The 22,626-nt window shown below is 37.3% G+C and overlaps 1 protein-coding gene across 5 annotated transcripts in view; it reads left to right on the top strand.

The window, feature by feature from the left end:
• Positions 1–22,626, top strand: part of cntln (centlein, centrosomal protein) — a 515,524-nt gene that overhangs the window by 329,140 nt on the left and 163,758 nt on the right. The gene's annotated exons all lie outside the window — the stretch shown is intronic.

Here is a 22,626-nt window from a genome sequence, read left to right as displayed (position 1 = left end):
AAGGGACATTTGCAGGAAGGACAGCAGAGCTGCAGTGGCTGGAGTTTCTTTGGGAAAAATAAGGGAAGTGTAAGACAGATATATTCCAAATAAGAAGGCATTTTCAAAGGGGCGAAGGACAATACCATGGCTGACAAGTGAAATCAGAGCCAAAGTAAAAGCAAAAGAGAGGGCATACAAGGAAGCCAGAGCTAGTGGGAAGATAGAGGATTGGGGAGCTTTATAAAACTTTCAGAAGGAAACTAAAAATGTCATTAGGAAGGAAAAGATGAAATATTAGAGGAAGCTGGTAACTATTATCAAAGAGGATACTAAAAGCTTTTTTAAGTACATAAAGGATAAAAGAGAGTCGAGGATAAATATAGGACCAGTACAAAATTACACTGGAGATTCTGTATTGAGAGATGCAGAGATGGCAGAGGAACTGAATGTATATTTTGCATCAGTCTTCACAGTGGAAGATGTTTGCAGTATACCGGACATTCAAGGGTGTCAGGGAAGTGAAGTTTGTGCAGTGAAAATTACAACTGAGAAGGTGGTCAGGAAGCTTAGTGGTCTGAGGGTGGATACATTTCCTGGACCCGATGGAATGCACCCTTGGGTTCTAAAGGATATAGCTGGAGAGATTGCAGAGGCATTAATGATGATCTTTCAAGAATCAATAGATTCTGGCATGGAACCAGATGACTGGAAAATTGCAAATGTTACCTAGTTAAGAAGGGTGGGAGGCAGCAGAAAGGAAACTATAGCCTGACATCAATGGTTAGGAAGTTGTTGGAATCGATTGTTAGGGATAAGATTATGGAGTATCTGGAGGCACATGACAAGATAGGCCAAAGCCGACATGGTTTCCTGAAAGGAAAATCCTGCCCGAAAAATGTACTGCAATTCTTTGAGGAAATTACAATCAGGGTGGACAAAGGATATGCAGTAGACGTGATGTACTTGGATCTTCAGAAGGCTTTTCACAAGGTGCTGCACGTGAGGTTGCTTAGCAAGCTAAGAGCCCATGGAATTACAGGGACGTTACTAGCATGGATGGAGCATTGGTTGATCAGCAGAAAACAAAGAGTGGGAATAAAGGGATCCTATTTTGGCTGGCTGCCAGTAACCAGTAGAGTTCCACAGGGGTTGGTGTTGGAACCACTGCTTTTTACGATATATGTCAATGATTTGGACTATGATATTAATGGATTTGTGGCTAAATTTGCCGATGATACAAAGATTGGTGGAGGAACAGGTAGTGTTGAGGAAACAGAGAGCCTGCAGGGGGACTTAGATAGTTTAGAGGAATGGGTAAAGAAGTGACAAATGAAATACGATGTTGGAAAGTGTATGGTCATGCACTGTGGTCGAAGAAATAAATGGGCAGACTATTATTTAGATGGGGAGAGAATTCAAAATGCAGAGATGCAAAGGGACTTGGGAGTCCTTGTGTAAGGTACCCTAAAGGTTAACCTCCAGGTTAAGTTAGTTTTGAAGAAGGCGAATGCAATGTTGGCATTCATTTCTAGAGGTATAGAATATAAGAACAGGGATGTGATGTTGAGGCTCTGTAAGGTACTCGTGAGACCACGCTTGGAGTATTGTGTGCAGTTTTGGACTCCTTATTTTAGAAAGGATATACTGACATTGGAGAGGGTTCAGAGAAGATTCACAAGAATGATTCCAGGAATGAAAGGGTTACCATATGAGGAATGTCCGGCAGTTCTTGGTCTGTATTCCCTGGAGTTCAGGAGAATTGTGGGGTGGGGGGGGATAATCATAGAAACATTCTGAATGTTAAAAGGCCTGAACAGATTAGATATGGCAAAGTTATTTCCCATGGTAGGGGATCCTATGACAAGAAGGCATGTCTTCAGGATTGAAAGACATCCATTTAGAACAGAGATACGGAGAAATTACTTTAGTCAGAAGGTGGTAAATCTGTGAAATTTGTTGCCATGAGTGGCTGTAAAGGCCAAGTCATTGGGTATATTTAAGGCAGAGATAGATAGGTTCTTGATTAGCCAGGGCATCAAAGGGGATGGGGTGAAGGCAGGGGAGTGGGGATGACTGGAAGAATATATCAGCCCATGATTGAATGGCGGAGCAGACTCGATGGACCAAATGGTCTACTTGTGCTCCTATATCTTATGGTCTAACTTGCATACAAACTTCTGAATTTTTAGGTTATTTCATTACTGAGGTATGTACAGGACGCAACAATGTTCTATATTACTGTTAATCTTTAGATTACATATGGTATTGACCTTCATTCTTGCTGTATACTTAGAAATAAGGACAAAGGTGAGAGCTGAAAATACTCACATCACGCACTAAACCATATCCTTTGTGGGAGTATGTGAAGAATATCTTGTTAAGCAGCGATTTTTATCCAGCTACCTATGAATTAAGGAATGGAAAATCATAGTTGCTTTAAAGAAAGTCATTACACCCTGTTTGTACCTTTTAAAACCTTACTGATGGATCCTTGCGGAAGATTGCCAGAAAATACACAAATCAACTCCGTTGTACTTAGGCATTTACTGTCAATTTAAAGCAAAAGTGTATGGCAAATAAGCTGACCTTTGCAGTTCGGCTGAAAATTCTCAGTGGAATCTGCCTGAGTGAAAATTGGCCTCTCTGTAAGGCTGAGACCCAAGTCCCTGTCTCCCTTTTACCATCATTTCTGTGAGATAGAGTAAATGCCACTATTCTTGGTGTGTGAACCAAGGTACAGATCTTATCACACTGCTTGTTTTATCTTGGGGCCACCTTATCTTGACACGGAGATTAATTATCAAATAGACTTTAAGGATTGTGATCAGGCACTCATTTGAGCACAGAGCCAGTTTAATAATATTACAGAATAACGTTATGTCGACTGTACTGGGCTGATAGTTTGTAAGGCCATTGTAGGTATAAAATAGAAGAAATACTCAGATAACTACATTCAAAAAGTAGTTTAAAGCTAGAAGTTACTGTGCTATTTTGAATTGTGGCTCTTAGATTTATGATACACTTTTGCTTGAAGGTTTTTAACTTGAAATATAACTTGTACCTCAGAGCTTCTTGCTCTTAACTGAATCTATGGCTTTATTTCTCTGCGGCTTCTGAAAATCTATAACCTACCCTTTTGGAAGGTGTTTCAGTAAAGCATTGTTTGTTGGACTGTGTTTGTTCACGGCTAAAAAAAATGGAGAAAGCTTAAAGTAGCTAAATGACTTTTCCAAAAAAAAATCCTGAGTGCTATGAAGTCCTTTATAGAGCTGCAAATAAATTTGGTGACCAATACATGGAGCCTGGCTGTCACCTTGTGTGACTAAATAGATTTTAAAATTATTTCAACTTTATGGTTCGCCTTGAGGAGAGTACTGTAAAAGTGGCATTTTGATGGTTTTGAAATCCATTCTTTTAAGGTTACTGCTTACTCACAGCTTAAGTAACTGTTGTATTGAGCCCCCATAAGCTCATTTAAAATCAGGGCCATGCAGCCTTTGTTCATTCTCCAACCACGGCCCACTTGTTTTAAAGCTCTCAGGATACCAATAATGCGGAAAAATAGAATCGAAGTGTGTCTGTACTGTTTTCTAGCAAAGTTGAACGTACACTAATAAAATCTTACAAAACACTTTGGGAGACAACAAGCAAACTAAATGAGGTGTTATGCATACTTATTAATCTTGAATTACTGTGATTTCGTAGGTAGTTGAATTACTGTGAAGGTTAAACAACAGGAGGATTTATTGTTCATTGTATTACTTCTAATGATTCTTTATATTGTTTCGATAATTCAAAGTGAACATTATCTGAGTAAAAGCATGTTTTAGATTTTAATATTACGTTATAAAATTTGTATATAAATATTTCTTCAACATTTTTGTGATCTCACAATATTTTATGACAATTTTCTTCCAAAGGTTTGTAATCTCTGATTTTATTAGATCCACTTTTTTAACATTGGGATTGTGGTGTACTATTGAGTTAAATTGTGGCCACCAGTCACAGACATATAAATTGCTGTGGTTCATGAGAATGTTACACAATTCATCCAGGTTTGGAAAGGCTGGATCAATGTTTGTACCAAAGGAGTTTCTCAGAATAATAGTAAATATAATGCAAACCTATTAATAAAAATTCTTTGATGTTCTAATCAAGCTTTGAAATACTTGCCAATGGAGGGAACTAGTGGTAGGCTACGTTGGTTTGTTGTGGCTGGTGAAAGCTGCTTGAATGTTTTTGAAGCTACACGACACTATTCAAGTGGTTACTATTACATTCTGTGGCTGCATTGAATCTTGCTGAGATATTGAGGAATCATGATTAGAGTCTACATTTGGAAAAATGGTTCAGTTAAGGATCAAGCTGATGGAATAATGATGATTTGAGTATAAGCAATGTTATCATTAAAAAAAACAGAGATCCGGGAATTTGAAATAAAACAAAATGCTGGAAAAATACAGCAAGTCAGGCAGCATCTGTAAATTAAAGTGCAAAATCCAAGAAAACCTTGTCTTTGAATTTAGTAATTAGTTGTGGTTTACAAACCATTAGCATTACAATCAGGAATATTTTATTCTGATTGATATGCTCTTAAAGTCATGTGACATGAAATTAATTCCTGGGTATTGATATCGATGCTGGGAAACTTAGCAGGAGGTGGGGTCATATTGTGCACTTGACATCTACTGGCTGAAAAGGCAACAAATCTCCTCAGGTTTTTTTTGTCAGGTCTGTTGTCCAGTTACTTAATAGGATGTTTGTAGGAGACTTAGTGGGATATGCGTTTATTTCTGTGTTTTGCCTGATTGTGCATCACAAGTTTGTTCTGGATTTGGTAGGATATAGAGTGCTAAAGGTCAAGTGGTTTAGCTCTGTCTATAGTCTGAGGGTCCAGCTACAGCTCTTTGATATTGCAGAGGATGAACTCTGGCATTGAGCTAATGATTCTCATCAAATCAACTTCTCAACTCAAACTGTAGTACGGCCCAAAGTCTTTGAATAATTGAGACTAACCTGAGGATGTTAGACATTTATTTCATCAAGGCTCTTTAAAACAAAGCTGTCCACTTTTCCTGTTGATGATGATGCTGAGAGTTCTAGGATATCAGCAGCTTACTGTACTTTTATAATATCCATTTATTATGTGTGATCCAGATAGCAAGTTTCAATAGCCATTTTAATATTCAGATATGTATGAGTGCCTGGTAAAAGGTGTGGTAGGGAGTTGACAAAACAGTTGCTGCCCCTCACTAAATGTTTAGCCCCATTAACTTCAAAGCTGAATTTTCTGATTCATGATGAAGAAGTTCACCATGGCGAGGGAAATATTAGTTCTGAATAACAGTTGAGATCTCAGTATTGTTGGATCGTGGCGGTATGTACTGTAGCCCAGGATAATGGCAGAACCCAATCAAGCTAGTCATTGTAAAGAATCTCCTTGGCATCCTTGGTTCCTTTTTAATGTAGTTTGCAGTTTAAAAGGTATTTTCTTTGGCCTTTGGATTTAGCACATTTACATTGCCATTGCTCATTAAATTAGAGAAGGTACTTTATAAATGACTTACAATTTACCTAATTTTAAAATTGCAATGTTCACAATGTAATATGCCATGATCAATTATTATTAGTCTTTCAATCTCTTCCTCCCAACCAATAACACTTTCACCGTTATTAATATTGCCTGCATTGTCACTTGTTTTTTATGTCAAGAAACTATCTTGGAATAATTGTTTTGATTTGTTTTTCATTTATTTATCATTTGGCATGTGTATATTGCTAGCAAGGGCAGCATTAATTGCCAAAACCTAACATCCAGTACTGATAGTTTGCAAATACTAATGTCATCTACAAACTGAGTAATGTTTTACTGATATTGCAACAGCTTGACTTGATTTGCAGCTCCTTCTGGAGTGCAGGTCATCAATGCAGTAGGTGGAATGTTGTCTGATCTCTTCGTCTTTGCTGTATCCAGTACTCTCAGCTGTTTCTTGGTAGCATGTAAAGTAAATTAAATTAGCTGAAAACTGGCTTCTATGATAGTGGTGACCTCAGGAGGAAACCAAGATGGATTAACAATTCAGCACTTCCAGCTGAATGTGATTGCAAATGCTTCTGCTTTGTCTTTACTACTATACCAGGCCCTGTTATAATTGAGGGGATATTATTGGGACCTCCCATTATCTATTTAATATCCACCATCATTCATGACTTGTAGTAGAACTGCAGAGCTTCAATCTGATCCATTGATCGTTAGTTAGGTACAGATAGCTAATCCCATTACAAGTACTTTTTTCTATTTTTTAAAAAAGGTACAAGAATGAATGATCTTTTATGTCAAATATCATATTTGAGGGAGTGTAAGGTGCTCATCATGATTAAGTAACATTTTCTGTGGAAGGTAACCTGGTCATTAGATGTTGAATGAATGTATCTTGCATGACAGATGATCAAAGTATAATACAGAAATTTATTGGTCTCACTTTCCGTATCAATTCAACAGTTAAGCATCAAGGTCACTTTGTAAAACTCCTACATAGAGTAAAAGGGAATAGAAAGCAGTAACGTAATTGATGGGTTTAGACAACATGAACTCAACAGCAAAGCTTAAGTGAGTTATAAATATTTTGTGAACCATAAGCTTGTGTACTACATGTCACATTCTCATACCCATTTCATTTTAACATTATTTAATTTTTTTGATAGGTCATAAAACTTTGTGTTTTCGATTGCAATTTCTTCTGATTCCACAATGGCAGTGAACTTATTCTAAAGTTTTCTGACGGACGTTGACAGTATGTGCTTGTAATTAGGAAGTATGCTTCTTACTTTGGCATTTGGGTTGTATTATTGGAGCTTTGAGAAGTGCATCTAATCATAAATGCTGATGTTATGAATGGTGGGGAGGAGAGACCCCAAGGATTTATCCTCCTTAATGACTAGCTGCCTTAATGAGTGCTTTCCAGTGATGCTGACCTCAACAATAATGAAGTGTTTGAGCAGTTGGTTATGGACCACATTAAATCCCATCTTCTTGCTTATGAGCTTTTGTTTCAGGTTGGTCGGCTGGTGATGCCATAGCCTCTGCCCTCCACAATGTCAGGTCCCATCTGGAAAACAATGCCTCATATACCAGGATGCTGTTTATCAACTTCAACTTGGTGTCCTTCAAGGCTGCTGTTCATGCTGCTGATGCATGACGGTTCTGCTAGATCTAGCTAAAACACAAATCAAGTTGCTGATGACACAACAGTGGTTGGCCTCATCAGCAATGACAATGAAACAGTGTACGGAGAGGAGGTAGAGCAGCTTATAGAATAGTGCAAACACAACAACTTGAATCTGGAGGTGCAGGTTGACCACTCTCACTGCATGTTAACTACTCCTCCAGGGAGAGAATAATAGAACCACAGAACATTACAGCACAGAAACAGGCCTTCTGGCCCTTCTTGGCTGTGCCGAACCATTTTTCTGCCTGGTCCCACTGACCTACACCTGGCCTATATCCCTCCATACACCTCTCATCCATGTACCTGTCCAAGTTTTTCTTAAATGTTAACAGTGAGCCTGCATTTACCACTTCATCTGGCAACTCATGCCACACTCCCACCACTCTCTGTGTGAAGAAGCCCTCCCCCCATGTTCCCTTTAAACTTTTCCCTCTTCACTCTTAACCCATGTCCTCTGGTTTTTTTCTCCCCTAGCCTCAGTGGAAAAAGCCTGCTTGCATTCTCTCTATCTGTAACCATCATAATTTTATATGCCTCTAATAAGTCTCCCCTCATTCTTCTACGCTCCAGGGAATAAAGTCCTAACCTATTCAACCTTTCTCTGTAACTCAGTTCCTCAAGTTCCGGCAACATCCTTGTAAACCTTCTCTGCACTCTTTCAACCTTATTAATATCCTTACTGTAATTTGGAGACCAAAACTGCACACAGTACTCCAAATTTGGCCTCACCAATGCCTTAAACAACCTCACCATAACATTCCAACTCTTATACTCAATACTTTAATTTATAAAGGCCAATGTACCAAAAGCTCTCTTTACTACCCTATCTACCTGTGACGCCCCTTTTAGGGAACTTTGTATCTGTATTCCTAGATCCCTCTGTTTTACTGCACTCCTCAATGCCCTACCATTTACTTTGTATGTTCTACCTTGGTTTTTCCTTCCAAAGTGCAATACCTCACACTTGTTTGTATTAAACTCCATGTGCCATTTTTCAGCCCATTTTTCCAGCTGGTCCAGATCCCTCTGCAAACTTTAAGTTAGGACCACTAAGTTTCTGGGAATGCACGTAATGGACTATCTCACCTGGTCCCTCAACATCTCCTCATTAGTCAAGAAAGCACAGCAGCATCTTCACTTCCCAAGGAGATTGCGGTGAGTGAGAGTCCCCTACCCACCTCGCATTCTAAACAGTTTTTACAGGAGTATCTTTGAGAGTGTCCTGACCAGCTGCACCACCATCTGGTACGGAAATTGCAAGGCATCTGACCACAAGTCCCTACAAAGGATTGTGAGAACTGCTGAGAGGATCATCGGAGTCTCTCTTCTACCCATCAGAGATATTTATCAGGAGTGCTATGTATGGAGGGCCCTTAACATTGTCATGGACCCCTCCTATTCATCTCACAATATCGTTGATTCCTACCATTAGGCAGAGGTATGATAGCATTAAGACAAGGACTGTTAGAATAGGAAACAGTTTTTTCCCCCAAGTCGTAAGATTACTAAACTCCCTGCCACCATCCAGATCTCATCACTTAGGAAGCGCCAGAGGCATTATACTGTTTACTTTTTAACCTATGTCTTAAATACACCTTATGTCAATCTTCTGAAATATATTTTGTTATTTGTGAATTTGTTTGCAGTAATATTACTTTATGTATTGTATGTGAGTTATATGTACTGTGTTGTGAACTTTGGTCTGGAGGAATATTGTTTTGTTTGGCAATGTACATGTGTATGGTCGAATGATAATAAATTTGTACTGAACTTGAAATAAAGCTCAAAGTAAATGTTTTATCAAAGTAAGTGTGTGTGTGTGTGTCACGCACACACACACGCACGCACACACACACACAAAAGTTTGTGAACCCTGTAGAATTTTCTCTATTTCTACATAAAAATGACCCAAAATGTAATCTGATTTTCACATAAGTCCTAAAACTAGATAAAGAGAACCCAATTAAATAAATAATACAGAGAAGCATTATACTTGTTCATTTATTTATTTATTTATTGAGAAAATGATCCAATACTACATGTATTTGTTGGTAAAAGTATGTAAACTTTTGTTTTCAGTAATTGGTATGACCCCCTTGTACAACAATAACTTCAACCAGACATTTCCAGTAACTGTTGATCAGTCCTGCACATCAGCTTGGAGAGATTTTAGGCCATTCCTCCTTATAAAACTGCTTCATCTCTGGGATTTTAGTGGGCTTCCTTGCATGAACTGCTTGCTTCAGGCCCTTCCATAACATTTCTATAGGATTAAGGACTTTGACTTGGCTATTGCAAAACACAAATTTTCTTCTTTTTAAACCATTCTGTTGCTGATTTACTCTACCTTTTGGACCATTGTCTTCTTCCATTATCCAACTTCTATTAAGCTTAGGTGACGGACTGCTACCCTGACATTCTCCTGTAAAATGTCTTGATGCAATTTTGAATTTATTGTTCCCTCAATGATTGCAAGCTCTCCAGGAAGCCAAGCAGCCCCAAGCCTTGATGCTCCTTCTATCATGCTTTACAGTTAGGATGAGGTTTTGGTGTTTGTGTGCAGTACCCTTTTTCCTCCAAACATAGCAATGTGCATTTCTGTCAAAAACCTCAAATTCTGTCTCATCTTTCCATAGAACGCTGTCCCAGAAGCATTGTAGAACATCCATGTGGTCTTTTGCAACCTTGAGGCGTGCAACAGTGTTTTTTTTTGGAGAGCAGCCCTTCCATGATCACCATTCTTGTTCAGTGTTTCTCTTTTAGTGGACACACGAACAGAGACTCTAGCAAGTTCCTGAGATTTCTGCAGGTCTTTTGCAGTTACCCCTGGGTTCTTTTTCACTTCCTTCAGCGTTGCATGTTGTGCTCTTGGTGTGAGCTTTGTAAGATGCCCACTCCTAGGGAGATTGGTAACGGTACTAAGTTCATCCATTTGTAGACAATTTATCTAACTGTGGACTGATGAATACTCTGGTCTGTAGAAATGCTTTTGTAGCCTTTTCCAGCTTCATGCAACTCTACAAATTTTATAAGGTCCTCTGAAAATTGTTTTTGTCGAGGCATGGTGCACATCAAGAGTTCTTTCCTGAAGAGCAGTTTCTGTCATTAACCTGACTTTGCGTGTCTTTATAGGGCAGGGCACCTCTACAATCCACTCTTCTAATCTAATCTCGTTGAATGGAACAACTGACTCCAAATAGCTTTTGTAAAAGGCATTTCCCCAAAGGTTCACATACTTTTTCCAACGAATACATGTAATATTGGATCATTTTTCTCAATAAATAAATGAACAAGTATTATGTCTTTTGTGTTATTTAATTGCATTCTCTTTATCTCGTTTTAGGATTTGGGTGAAGATCTGTTCATATTTTAGGTCATATTTATACAGAAATAGAGAAAATTTTACAGGGTTCACAGACTTTCTAGGACCACTGTATGTCACCATATACAACCCTGAGCTTTATTTTCTTGCAGGCATACTCAATAAAACCACAAGAGAATTAAACCGTCTTTACTTGTTTACTATCTTAAGTGAAATAGAAAATTAAACCAAGTCACTTAGTTTTTGTGTTACAGTCGGTGTTGCTTCCATACAAATACTAATTATTTGAGTGAAATAGCTCCCATCATATAAAATCAGCTAATGGTAGCAATATGAAATTTTTTCTCAAAATTCAGTTGTAGTTAAGCTCTAGTCTTGTCTGATACTTAACTCTTATGGTTGTTTGCAGCAGACAATCCCTTCAGCATTATCCAGCTTATGCATGCCAGATTCTCCAGGGCCATGGCTTTTGCCTGATTTTTAGGCTGATGAAACAGCACAGTGTTCATATTGATCTGTGCGTGACACAGCTTGTCTCTCTGCTGGGCCAAGTGTAGCAACATTTATCCAGGAATTTGTGAAATGTCACTTGGATCATGTTTTGTCGGTAAGCTGAGCGAAAACCAGTATTGGAGAGGGGAATCCTTGCGGAATTAGACGTGACCATCTGATCCCAAAGTCTTATCTACTGTCCATCCAAGTGATTTTGCAGCTGGAATGCTTTTTCTTTTTGATTAGACAGTAACAGTCAGTGCTTCATCAATCAAGACACTGTGCACTGTAGTGTTGGATAAGATCAGCACAGTATAGTACATGATTGTACATGGACTTAATCCTTGTTTTCCCACACTTGTTTACATTATTAACTTACCACAGACTTTAGTGAACATTGCATTGCATTATTCTGAAGAATACTACAGCTATTGCTTTCTTAAACATGTCAATGATATTTTGCAGTCTGTACCTGCTACATATAATTCCAGCAAAAGGTTTAATGTTGAGTATATACCCTATAAGGCCTAATACAAAAACTTAGTTTTATGCTTACATCGATAAACTCTCAAATTAATTTAATTTATTGAAGACTTATTAAAATAAAATTTGCACAGTTCTGAGTTTTTTTAAGGACAAATTGCTCTGAAACTTGTTTTTCCTCACTAGAATAAACTGGGGAAAAAAAGATGTTTGGGACTGGGAGACATTGACCTTCAGAAACCATTTATGTTTGCAGATAAATGCAGGGAAGGACCTTTTAAGTGCAAATATTTACTTTTTGTATGTTTCCTTGTTTCAAAAAAAATCTTTAATCAAAGGAATCGTGTGTAAAATACAAGGGGTGGTTGCTTTCTTAATCCCTCTGGAATTTCACATAATGTTTCTACCATTTAAGATTCTTTTCATGAAATTTATGGTTCGTCAAACATTATGTCACGTACCCATTTTAAGTAATATTGATGCAAAATAAGCATTTGAACAGAAGTGTCGACTGATGCTAGTTGCAAGAGCTGTAGAAACAATACAATACTGTCAATAATATTTCAACTGGTTTATTGATTCCGTGTTCTCTTTAATTATTGAAATAACAATATGACTGACTTGGTCTGTAGTAAAAGGTGAAGAAATTCTTTTGTCACTATTTCTGCTATCTGGATGGTTTAGTTTGTGTAAACATTTATTGTGCAGTACAGCATAGACATTTTATGGTCAATAAAACAGTCCTGTTTATATTTTGAGTGTTACACAGTTCAGAAGCTGCCATAATGCATTCAGTTCTCCCCTTTAACTGGCTTCCGAACCCTCTTTAATTCACTATCCCTTCAGTTTTGCTCATGGATTAATTTATTTCCAGTAGTCAGGCAGATTAATTGAGTATTTGCTATGCTGGTGATTGCATTGATGTTGCTGAGGTGAGTTAGTCAAGCAGGGGCATTCAGAAAAACTTTGAAACATTTCTAGTGGTCTAACTGTTTTGACTTCACTCCAACAATCAGTTGCTCAGCAATTCCATCTCTTCATGGTCATAAAGGATATGTTTTGCTTTGCTGTAATGCAGATGAAAATATGTCATAATTGCAGATTGTTTGTATCCTGGAAGGTGTATGATTCTAGTGCCTCAAATGCAGCAGAAACTAACTGCTAAAATAAAAGTGAGCTCTGGGGTCAATGAGATTAAACTACACCCTAACCACCTAGGTTTACATTTGCAACCGGAGAACTATGGCAAAAATTCAAATATTATTTTTGAATTTTATTCATTAAAGTTGAGCTTTATTAGGAATCTGTGGTATGGGGAGGGCATTCAGCTTATGGTTGCCTTGCCAGCCAAAAGAGACCTGTTTAGATTAATCGCATTTCTTATCTCCTGTCCATGATCTTCTAGATTAGGGCACGTTAAATGTTTCTGTAGTCACTTTTTAAAATGTGATCAGGATTCCCTTTTAGGTAATCTCTGGTAAAAAGTTTTTTCCTCATTTCTCTTTCACTCTTTACCCCATGTTCCCTTGTTCTTTAACGTTCTGCTGAAAGAAACATAATTTTCAATTTCAGCCTTTTTAGTCCTCTCATAATTTTTATGCAAGTGAATCTTTCTTCAGCTTCTTCTCTCCAAACAGAGAAAAATTACATGAGCTGCCATAACTCTTGCATTGTCAGGTCAGGTGGCATCTGTGGAAAGAAAAATTACTGAAGTTGCACAGAAATTCTGCCTAAGTACACTGATATTATACTTCCATTTGCAAGGGTCTTTGAATGTTTTTATCTTTTGAAGAGATCTTTGGAAGATGATCAGCCATGATCTCAGAATGGCGGTGCAGGCGCGAAGGGCCGAATGGTCTACTTCTGCATCTATTCTCTATAGAGGTAGAAGCATATGTTCCACTTAGTAATAAGTAACCATTATAATGAAGAGTTCATTTGGTTTAGTTACTCCTTCTGTTGACTACTAATGGATAGGTCTATCCCCAGCTGTTGAAATGAGCAAGGCCATGTAGAATTTTAATTATTTTTCTCATGTTCAGGTCCACAGTCCCTTTTCCTAAATCTTTGGGGCCAGTTGCATTTCGGAATTCAGAATTTTTTGGATTTCAGAATCCCTCCTTATTGGTTCCGGGAACCGCCCCCGGTGCCCCGGGGTGATCGAAAAACGCATATGCTCAAATCCCTTATTTAACCTGTCTCATTACGGATTGACTTTAGGACTCGGTGAAGATCTTGACCTATGCACATACTCCTGTATACTTTAAATCATCTCTGATTACTTAGAATACCCAATAGAATGTAAATGTAAATAGTTGTTATGCTGTATTGTTTAGGGAATAATGACAAAAAAATTATTTTCAACAAAAACATTCAGTATAACATAAATATACAGCTTCAAACGAACTGAATCAAACACAGTAAATGACTTACTGGAATAAATGTAGAATGTCATTGTCACTATAAAACTTCGATAACTTGTCTTACTGTTTCTTTAAATCATATACAGTGGTAGTTCTGACACCATATTCTTCAGTAAGACACTGCACAGACACACTACGATCAAGCTTCTGCAATAACTCCACTTCCTGCGTTATTGATACGTAATGATAGATTCTCTTTTTCTCATTGTTACCCATAGGGGTATCTGCAGCCCTTTTTGACATTTTCACAGTGAAATTAAACACAAAGTCAACAGTGAACACAAAATATCACTAAATAAAATGATTCAAATTGCAATGAGAATGTGATTACTTATATTTTAAGATACACTTTACAAGTGACAATAACTGTGCACAAACTGTTCAGTAGTGAATGCTTTGAGTTTTGATTTTACCTTATCTTGAATGTACAAGAATTGTTTTGAGGGCATTTCCCTTTGCAGGAATGTACATTAATATGCTAATCTTCAGTTTTGCTTTGAATCTTTGTTGTATATCTATAGCAATCATTTAAGTGTATAAAAAGGGACTTGCAACTCCAGAGACTAACCTAACACTTCCTGTGTCAAACTGAATGAGATGTTCTGCTACATACAGCATAAATAATGAACCTGTTGTACACATTAATAGGATGCTGCTGTGAGATCCTGTAATAATTTTGACACTTTTGTTGCAGTGATGGTTAATCTTAGTCTTGCAACACTTTGATCCACTGAGAATATAATTATAGCTAATTGGTAAATAACTCACAGATTAATCATGCAAAACCTATGTTTGTTACCTGTTTTTATTTGACACAGTTTAACAAATGCATGTTCATTTACAAAGATGTGAATCAGATTTTAAATAAATTGTTAATCTCCAAATCTAATGATAGAAATTTCATATTTATGTGTAACTAGATTGCAAAGCAATATTTCTTTCTAAACATTGGCTTAAGATACCTTTAACATTTTAATTCTGCACATTTCCCTCACATTATGTTTTGTTTTTATTGGTAAATTCCCAGACTATGGAATTTAACAGTATCTGTCTGTGGTATATCTTTGTTCTCTACCAAGTAGAGTTAACTTGGGTCAGTATTAATAATTAAGCCTCATCTGTTGTAGAGACATCAGTGGATAATCTAAATGGAAAGTAGAAGAATGAAAAATAAATTCCAAGAAAGGCAATGAAAAAGAGGGAGAGCTGTAACCACAACCTGTTTTAGTGTTGGAATGCAAGTAGAGTTTGTAATATGTATGTGTAAATGTATGCACAGGTGCACTGAAAAACTTACTTGCAGTAGCATCACAGATAAATAGTGTTAATGACACAATGTTATATTGAGGATAATATTGCATTCCAAAGCAGGTTAGACTGTTAGTACCCTTGAAGTTTCTCCAATTTAATTGTTGTTAAGCATTTATTGGAGGATAGATCTGATATGTGAATGTTGGCTATTGGCATTGGAAGTCAATTACCTTTACATTCATATAAATCAATCAGATAGTTGGTTTTACATTAAGAAAAAATATTTGGTTTCTGGGGGAAAGAACTGTGTCATCATAGCTTACCATCATGGGGATTCCATACATTGTGATGGAATGCAAAGAATGAGCGAACGATATTGTTTTACTTTCAGTCCTATTTTTTTTGCAAGATCAATATTTTGTAGGAGAGATTTTGTACATTGGGCCTACACTTGCTGGAGTTTAGAAAAATGGCAGTGATCATAGTGGAATACACAAAATGTTTCTGGAGCTTGATGTGAATAGATGTAGGTATGTATGAAGTGTAACTGTTTGCTGTGTCTACAGCCAGGAGTTAGTATCTCAAAATAAGGGGTAAGCTAACTACGACAGAGGTGAGAAGTTTTTTCCACCAAAAGGACTGTGAAAACTTTGTCTCGAAGGTTATTCAGGTTAGAGGTCCATCAGTTTTTGGATATTGAGAGTTAATTGGCCACATGGGTGTAATTGGGTGGTATGGGTTCATTGGACCAGAAGGATTTGTACTGTGCTGCATCTTTAAATAAAATAAATAATACGTGAAAGTAGTTTTTATTCCTCTCCACGCCTTGGGGCACATAAGACAGCAACTTGCCATTTGTTTAGGAATTTGTTTTTGACGAAGCCGATTTGCTAGCTCAATGCTCAGATCAGATGAAAAGTGTGCGAGGAGCCGGCCAGATTCAAACCTGGACCACTTGGCTCAAAGACCGGTGCAGTTGCTACTACACCACCAGCCAACTACATGAAGTAACTTTGAGGTTAAAGATCAGCAACCATCTTTTCGAATGGCAATAGGTGCAAGGGGCCAAATGGCATACTTCAGCTTTTGGTTCTTATGTTATCTTCACTTCCTCTTCAACTTGTTGTTTTGTAAGATTTTTTAATGCTAAACAGTAGATTCTGGTTAATTGGGTCATTTTTTAATTGGGGCAGCCACTTATTTAGGATAACTCTTAAAGAACAAAAGCTAATTGCTTGGAAAATTGCCAGTATTCCCTTTATTTATTTGAGACACTATGCTGTTTAGTTAGGACAGGAGACTTTGGCTAAACGGTTTCTAACTAGTGTCAGTTGTGGCCCTTAGACACTACACTGTGCGTAGAGCAGTTTTTAAATAGCATCAATTGTGTGTGTTTATGTTCAAAAACCAGTGATTTTTGTCACTGATTGCGACAAGAAATAAACAGTAAGATTGCTCTGAACTGTTTCCCTCATTGTGGTTTCAAGCATTCGGACTTGGAGATGCCAGAAATGGCCAGGAGTAAAATTGAAATGAATTCAGTACTTCAGCAAATTAGGAACTATGAAGAGTTTGAAGGTATTGACAATCATCTTGAATGTTAAAATGAAAATGAAAATTTGGTGGATACAATAGTCAACAGTGTTGTATGAAGACAGTCTGTTATATACTTTAGGTGACTGCACTAATTTTGTTCACTTACAGTCAATCAATAGAACACAGCAGCACTGAATTTGTATTTTTATACCTTTTTAACTATTGGTATGGAACTTTGGCTAATTGGGACATCCACTTAATTGTGCCAAATGCACTGGTCCTGGATTGTCTCAATTAACCAGAGTCCACTGTATTTCCAAATATTAAAACCACAGATGAGTCTCTAGAGCCTTTCAGATGTGTTTAGCTCAATGTTTCAGAAGTCATTTCTGTGCTGCTCACTTTATACTTTGATCCTTGACAAAGAATTAAATCTATTCATATTGACACCAGAACACAAAAACAAAAGTCTGAACTTAGAGGTTTCTGATTTCATTGCATTGCAACTACAGTTTGAAAAATTGTACCTTTTGTCTGCAAATGAAGACAGTACGTTGTCTACACCATCCAAACCCTTTATGCACAGCAGAAATATTAATACTACAATACCCATTAATTAATAGCTGCGGTTTTCAAAAAACAACAGATTTAATGTACAAATGGAAGAAATAGATTTAAAAGTATTGTTGAAACATAAATTAATTGTGTTACTATAAATTAATAAATATACGTTTGCTTTTGAAACTTTATTTTGAGTTCCATGATGTGGCAGTGGTGTTGCTGGTAAATGCTTTGTGAGGTTTCCAAAGTATGAGAAGGTTGTTTTGTTTATGTTCTCTTTAAATATTAGTTCAAAGGTTCATGAAACCAATAATTGGTAAGATGTGGTATTCTGACTAAATCTGCTTTGTAATATTGCTGCAGAGCAAAACATTGTTTCTCTATTCACATTATATTGGGGGCACTTTGTCTCTTATGGTCTAGTATAGAGAGCAGAGATTAATTTTTACAGTACAGCTATGGAGCATAAGATGCTGCAATAATTACATTTTGCAGAATACCATACGTGAGAGAAACAGTGACCCATCTCTCACCCCATTCCCAAGCTGTGACGTACAAAATTTAACACTACGAGTCATATTTCTCAGCAATGTCAGTAAGTGGTTAGTGGTTAATCGAGGTACTTCTTGATAGCCCTGGTCTATAGGTCATGCCGTATCTTGCATAAGCCCAGGAAATGCTTTCCATCAAAGCTTTTGATGAATTGCCACGTGGCTTGTTTGTGTCTATGATTCTCAATCACATGCATAGTTCTATTCTGACTGCAACAAGAGAAAATGCTGGAAACATTGAGCAGGTCTGACATCATTTGTGAGAAGAGAAAACAGTTAACATTTCAGGTCAAAGACTCAGATGGAGTGTGTCAACTGCCCTTTCATCTCAGAAATGCTGCCTGACCTACTTAGTTCCTCTAGTAGAATTTTTGTCCTGCAAATAAGATCAGCTAACTTTCCAAGGATTACATTAAATTTAGGAATCTATTCTTTCAAATTGTATTTCTAACCATTTTAGAACGGTTAGAAGGAAAACTGAGGCATCGCCAATTGGTAGAAGACTACCTTGTGTCTGCTGTGGTGGGTCAAATTTTGTGTGCCAGATCTTTCAAATAGTTGGAATAGAATAGGTTTGATGGATCGCACTGGGAATCAAGGATATTGATATTGAGATGAAGTTGAGCTTGGGACCAGTGGTGGGTTGTGGTGTCAGAGAGGCGATCGAATTAAAGAGGAGAACCTGGATGACATTGGAGCACTGGTGCTGACTGGAGTTATCAGAAAGAAGCCTTAAAGAGGACCTGACAGGCCAATGCTTCAGTATTAATGGTCACTGATCACACAAAGCTGAAGGCCTTTAAATGACACAAAAGCTGATCTGCTTTGTAATCTTCAGACCTGCTTTGTGAGAGTGTTTTGTTATAACTTAAAAATAAAATTTGGGCAAATAACATCAAGATACCTTACACCTTTACACAGGGATATTACACTCTGTGGATAAAGTACAAAGGGAACCTGTTTTGCATCAGGGGTGAACTATCAGGCAAAATATTGGGTTTACCTCCCTGGCTCATAGATAATTTTTTTTTTGGTTTGACTTAAAAAAAGGGTAGGAAGGGGTTTGCTTAAGTCTCCTTAATGGTGAATTTTCCCTCAATATTCCCTGGTGTAGACTTAATATATTTTTCTTCATTTTATTTAGTTATGCAGTATGGAATAAGTCGTTTCAGCCCTTCGAGCCATACCATCTCACCCCAGCAAAGCCCCCAATAAACCTGATGAATCCTAATCTAATCACAGGACAATTTACAATGACCAATTAACCTACCTGGTAGATCTTTAGACAGTGGGAAGAAATTGGAGCAGTTGGGGAAACCCACACATTTCACATTGAGGATGTATGCTCCTTACTAACATTCCCTCTCATTCTTTTTGCACAGCTGCGCAGACCAACCATTGCTCTGAGTAGGAAATTTTTACATGGCCTGAAAACTGCGTCACTTTAAATTTTTTTAAAAATTTGTAATATACATACTATGATATTTAGAACTATGTTGGCGTTCAGTGGGCCAGTGGTTTATTAACAATGAGCTACCAACTTCCATTCTGTGTTTATTGTTACAATTTGTAAGTGTTGTAACTTAAAACATTGACAATGCAAATATATTGAAGCTCTAAAATGTTTCAAGGTAAAGGTTGTACATTTATTATTTTGAAAATTTGTGAATTATATTCATTTACACAATTGCAGGGTGTTTAACAATTTTATTAACATATATTTCAAAATTATATTAACATTATATAAAAGAAAGTTCCAACTGCACGGCACCAAAGTGCTTGCGCACGGGAGCATTTTAGTTACTGTGTGGCCATGCACTCATGCAGCTTAGTGGAGAAAGGGATCCTTACAGAATGTCCCTGGAATTCAATTCTGAACTCCAGAACACCCCGAGCTCTTATAGTGTCACACTAACCATTACGGATTTGGTACTCAGAACCAAAATAGTTATTATTTGGATTACCATGTAATGTTTTCAATGTATCTTTTAGGTCATGAATGCATTAGACATGAATAAATTACTTGACTTAAGAGAAAGAAGATTTAACGGTTTATACACAGATAATGATAATATGTTTTGCAATTACATCATCGACACTGCAGATACTTAACCTTCTTGTGTGAATGTCATTATTCATCAGATGTACACTAACAATATCCAAACTGGATTTTGGGCAAAAACCAGATCAAACTGCCATATGTAAATTAAAATACAATCCATCATGAAAAATAATAAATACCAGAAAGTTTTCTGTTGGCTCTATATAGTAGTTAAGGATTCGAGATTTAATTGTACACTTTTCAGTTGAAGTTCTGCCATGCTCACTGTTCTTATTCTCATGCAGCACTGCTTCATTTTGCATATTTTACATTCATTCAGTTCTATTTGTTTACTAAAACGATGATTTCTGTATGTCACAGTTATAAATGATGGTCAGTGTTAGATGAAACTGTGTAGACCCTTTTGTAGTTGGGCTCATTGACGTGTAGCTTCACATGCTGAAGGTAAACATGCCAACAGCATTCAATTAGCTGCAACATTGGTTTACTCAGAATTAGATCTGAAAGTAAACACTAGATATTTGCCACATTTTTGTTATCTTACTGTAAATATTACACTTTTAAAAGTAAACAGCTCTGCCCTCTTAAACTCAGCATGCTTTTGTTTTAAATAAATGTAGCATAGAGTTAAAGAAGGAAACCAATGCTGCTCACTATTTCGTCCAATTAATTGCTGAGCTTCACTGACCAGGAAAATCCTGGCAGACTTGCATCATTTGACATTAGTCAGCAACAAGCAACATTGCCACAGTTAGCCCCTGGTATATGTGGAGCCTAATCTTGCCAATTTGATGTTACTGATTAATATCTGTCTTATCTCCACTGGAAATGCTAATGAGTGGCCAGAGAGAGATGTCAGCATTTCTGCAGCAATGTCTTATTGTTCATTGTATATTGTGGATGCTTTCAGTTTGAAACTCAGCAAGGTCTGTTTATAATTCCATCACTCTTAATTTATACCAGTTCAAAAAGATGATATCAAGTATGATAGTGTCCTTAACATGTTTTTGCTGCAATATGTATTTTGTTAATTTTGCTTAAAATGACTTGCAATTGCCAAATGTATCTCTTCCTGATATTTGTTGCTCTCACTTACTTGTTTACAATTCAAATGAGAAACATAGTGCAGAACCATTAATTACCAGAATTTTTCTCTGGCCTACCGCAACTTCAGCAAGAACTCAGAATAAAATTCATTAATGCACCTTCTGCCAATACCTCATTTAGGTGGCTTTGGCTGTTTTGGAGTATCTATGAAGAAATTCATGACAAATTTGTGTAATTTTGATTGATAAATGTCACAATCCACCAATGAAACTTTTCAGCTATCTCTCCGTATGATTTAAGGGGGGTGCCTCTTGAAACTTAAGTTTCCCTTTGCTGTTACCATTTAAATGTTGTTTCTTCTAGAAGCACTGCTTTTTATTTACTAATATTAGTAAAAAAAATTTCTATTACCACCGGATTTTCTGTAAATCTTTGCTCCCAAGTCTGCAGGTGATTCACCAGGAATTTGACAGTATATGAAAAGGACAATACATGCAGTAAATCATTGTAAGTCTGTGGAGTAAGGGAAGGCTGGTAGGGGTACAATCAGAGTTGAAGCTCCCCCAATAACTATTCAACAAAATGTGTAACTTGAAGACCAAGACTTGTGCATTTGTTGATTCCATGATTTGGGTATATGTACATGTGCTCTTCCAAAGGTTGGTAGATTGTAGTCTTGATGTGGGGAGTTTGAGTTTATGGCTGAAGAGCATTATCTGAATTTCAGACATGCCCCTGTAATTGAAGATCAATATTAGCAGCATTGACCCACAAAAGTGACACGTGCAGCTACAAACTTTTTCTCTCTTTTTCCCCTCTTTTTTTTTCTCTCTCTCTCTGCCTATCACTCTGCCTGTTCTCTATTTCCCTCTGGTGCTCCCCTCCCCCTTTCTTTCTCCCTAGGCCTCCCATCCCATGATGCTTTCCCTTCTCCAGCTCTGTATCCCTTTTGCCAATCACCTTTCCGGCGCTCAGCTTCACTCCACCCCTTCCGGTCTTCTCCTGTCATTTTACATTTTCCCCTCCCCCTTCTGCTTTCAAATCTCTTAGTATCTTTCCTTTCAGTTAGTCCTGACGAAGGGTCTCAGCCCGACAGTGCTTCTCCCTATAGATGCTGCCTAGCCTGTTGTGTTCCACCAGCATTTTATGTGTGTTGCTTGAATTTGCAGCATCTGCAGATTTCCTCATGTATCCTTTTGAAATATTTGCTTGTTAAATGTTCCATAAAGATTGTGATCGCATTTTGTGCTTTAATTGACAACGAAAATTTGCAAATTAAAACACCTTTTCCAGTGTTGTGGGAAAATGGCAATGAGATCAGACAATCATATTAAATAGCAGACAAGTTTATACATACAAATGAATGCACTGTTTCATACATCATGCTGTTGTTAATGTACTACTTGGGCATTTGGCACAGTCATCCCATCCAAACTCATCATCAAGCTTCAAGAGTAGAAGCTCTGTAACTCTTTCTGCAAATAGATACATGACTTGCCCATCTGCAGACCTCAATGAGTGAGGGTTAGTAATAGTATCTTCTCCTTGATGACCCATAACAGGGGTGCACCTCGAGGTTGAGTACTTAGCCCCTTGTTGTTCTCTCTATGTTTAATGGATAATCATCAAGCACTAAAGAACTCCACAAATGCACTGTTGAAAATATCCTGACTGGTTGCATCATATA

Source organism: Hypanus sabinus, chromosome 7 (assembly GCF_030144855.1).
Source record: "Hypanus sabinus isolate sHypSab1 chromosome 7, sHypSab1.hap1, whole genome shotgun sequence".
Classification (NCBI taxonomy): domain Eukaryota; kingdom Metazoa; phylum Chordata; class Chondrichthyes; order Myliobatiformes; family Dasyatidae; genus Hypanus; species Hypanus sabinus.
This window is presented reverse-complemented; position numbering and strand designations above follow the sequence as displayed.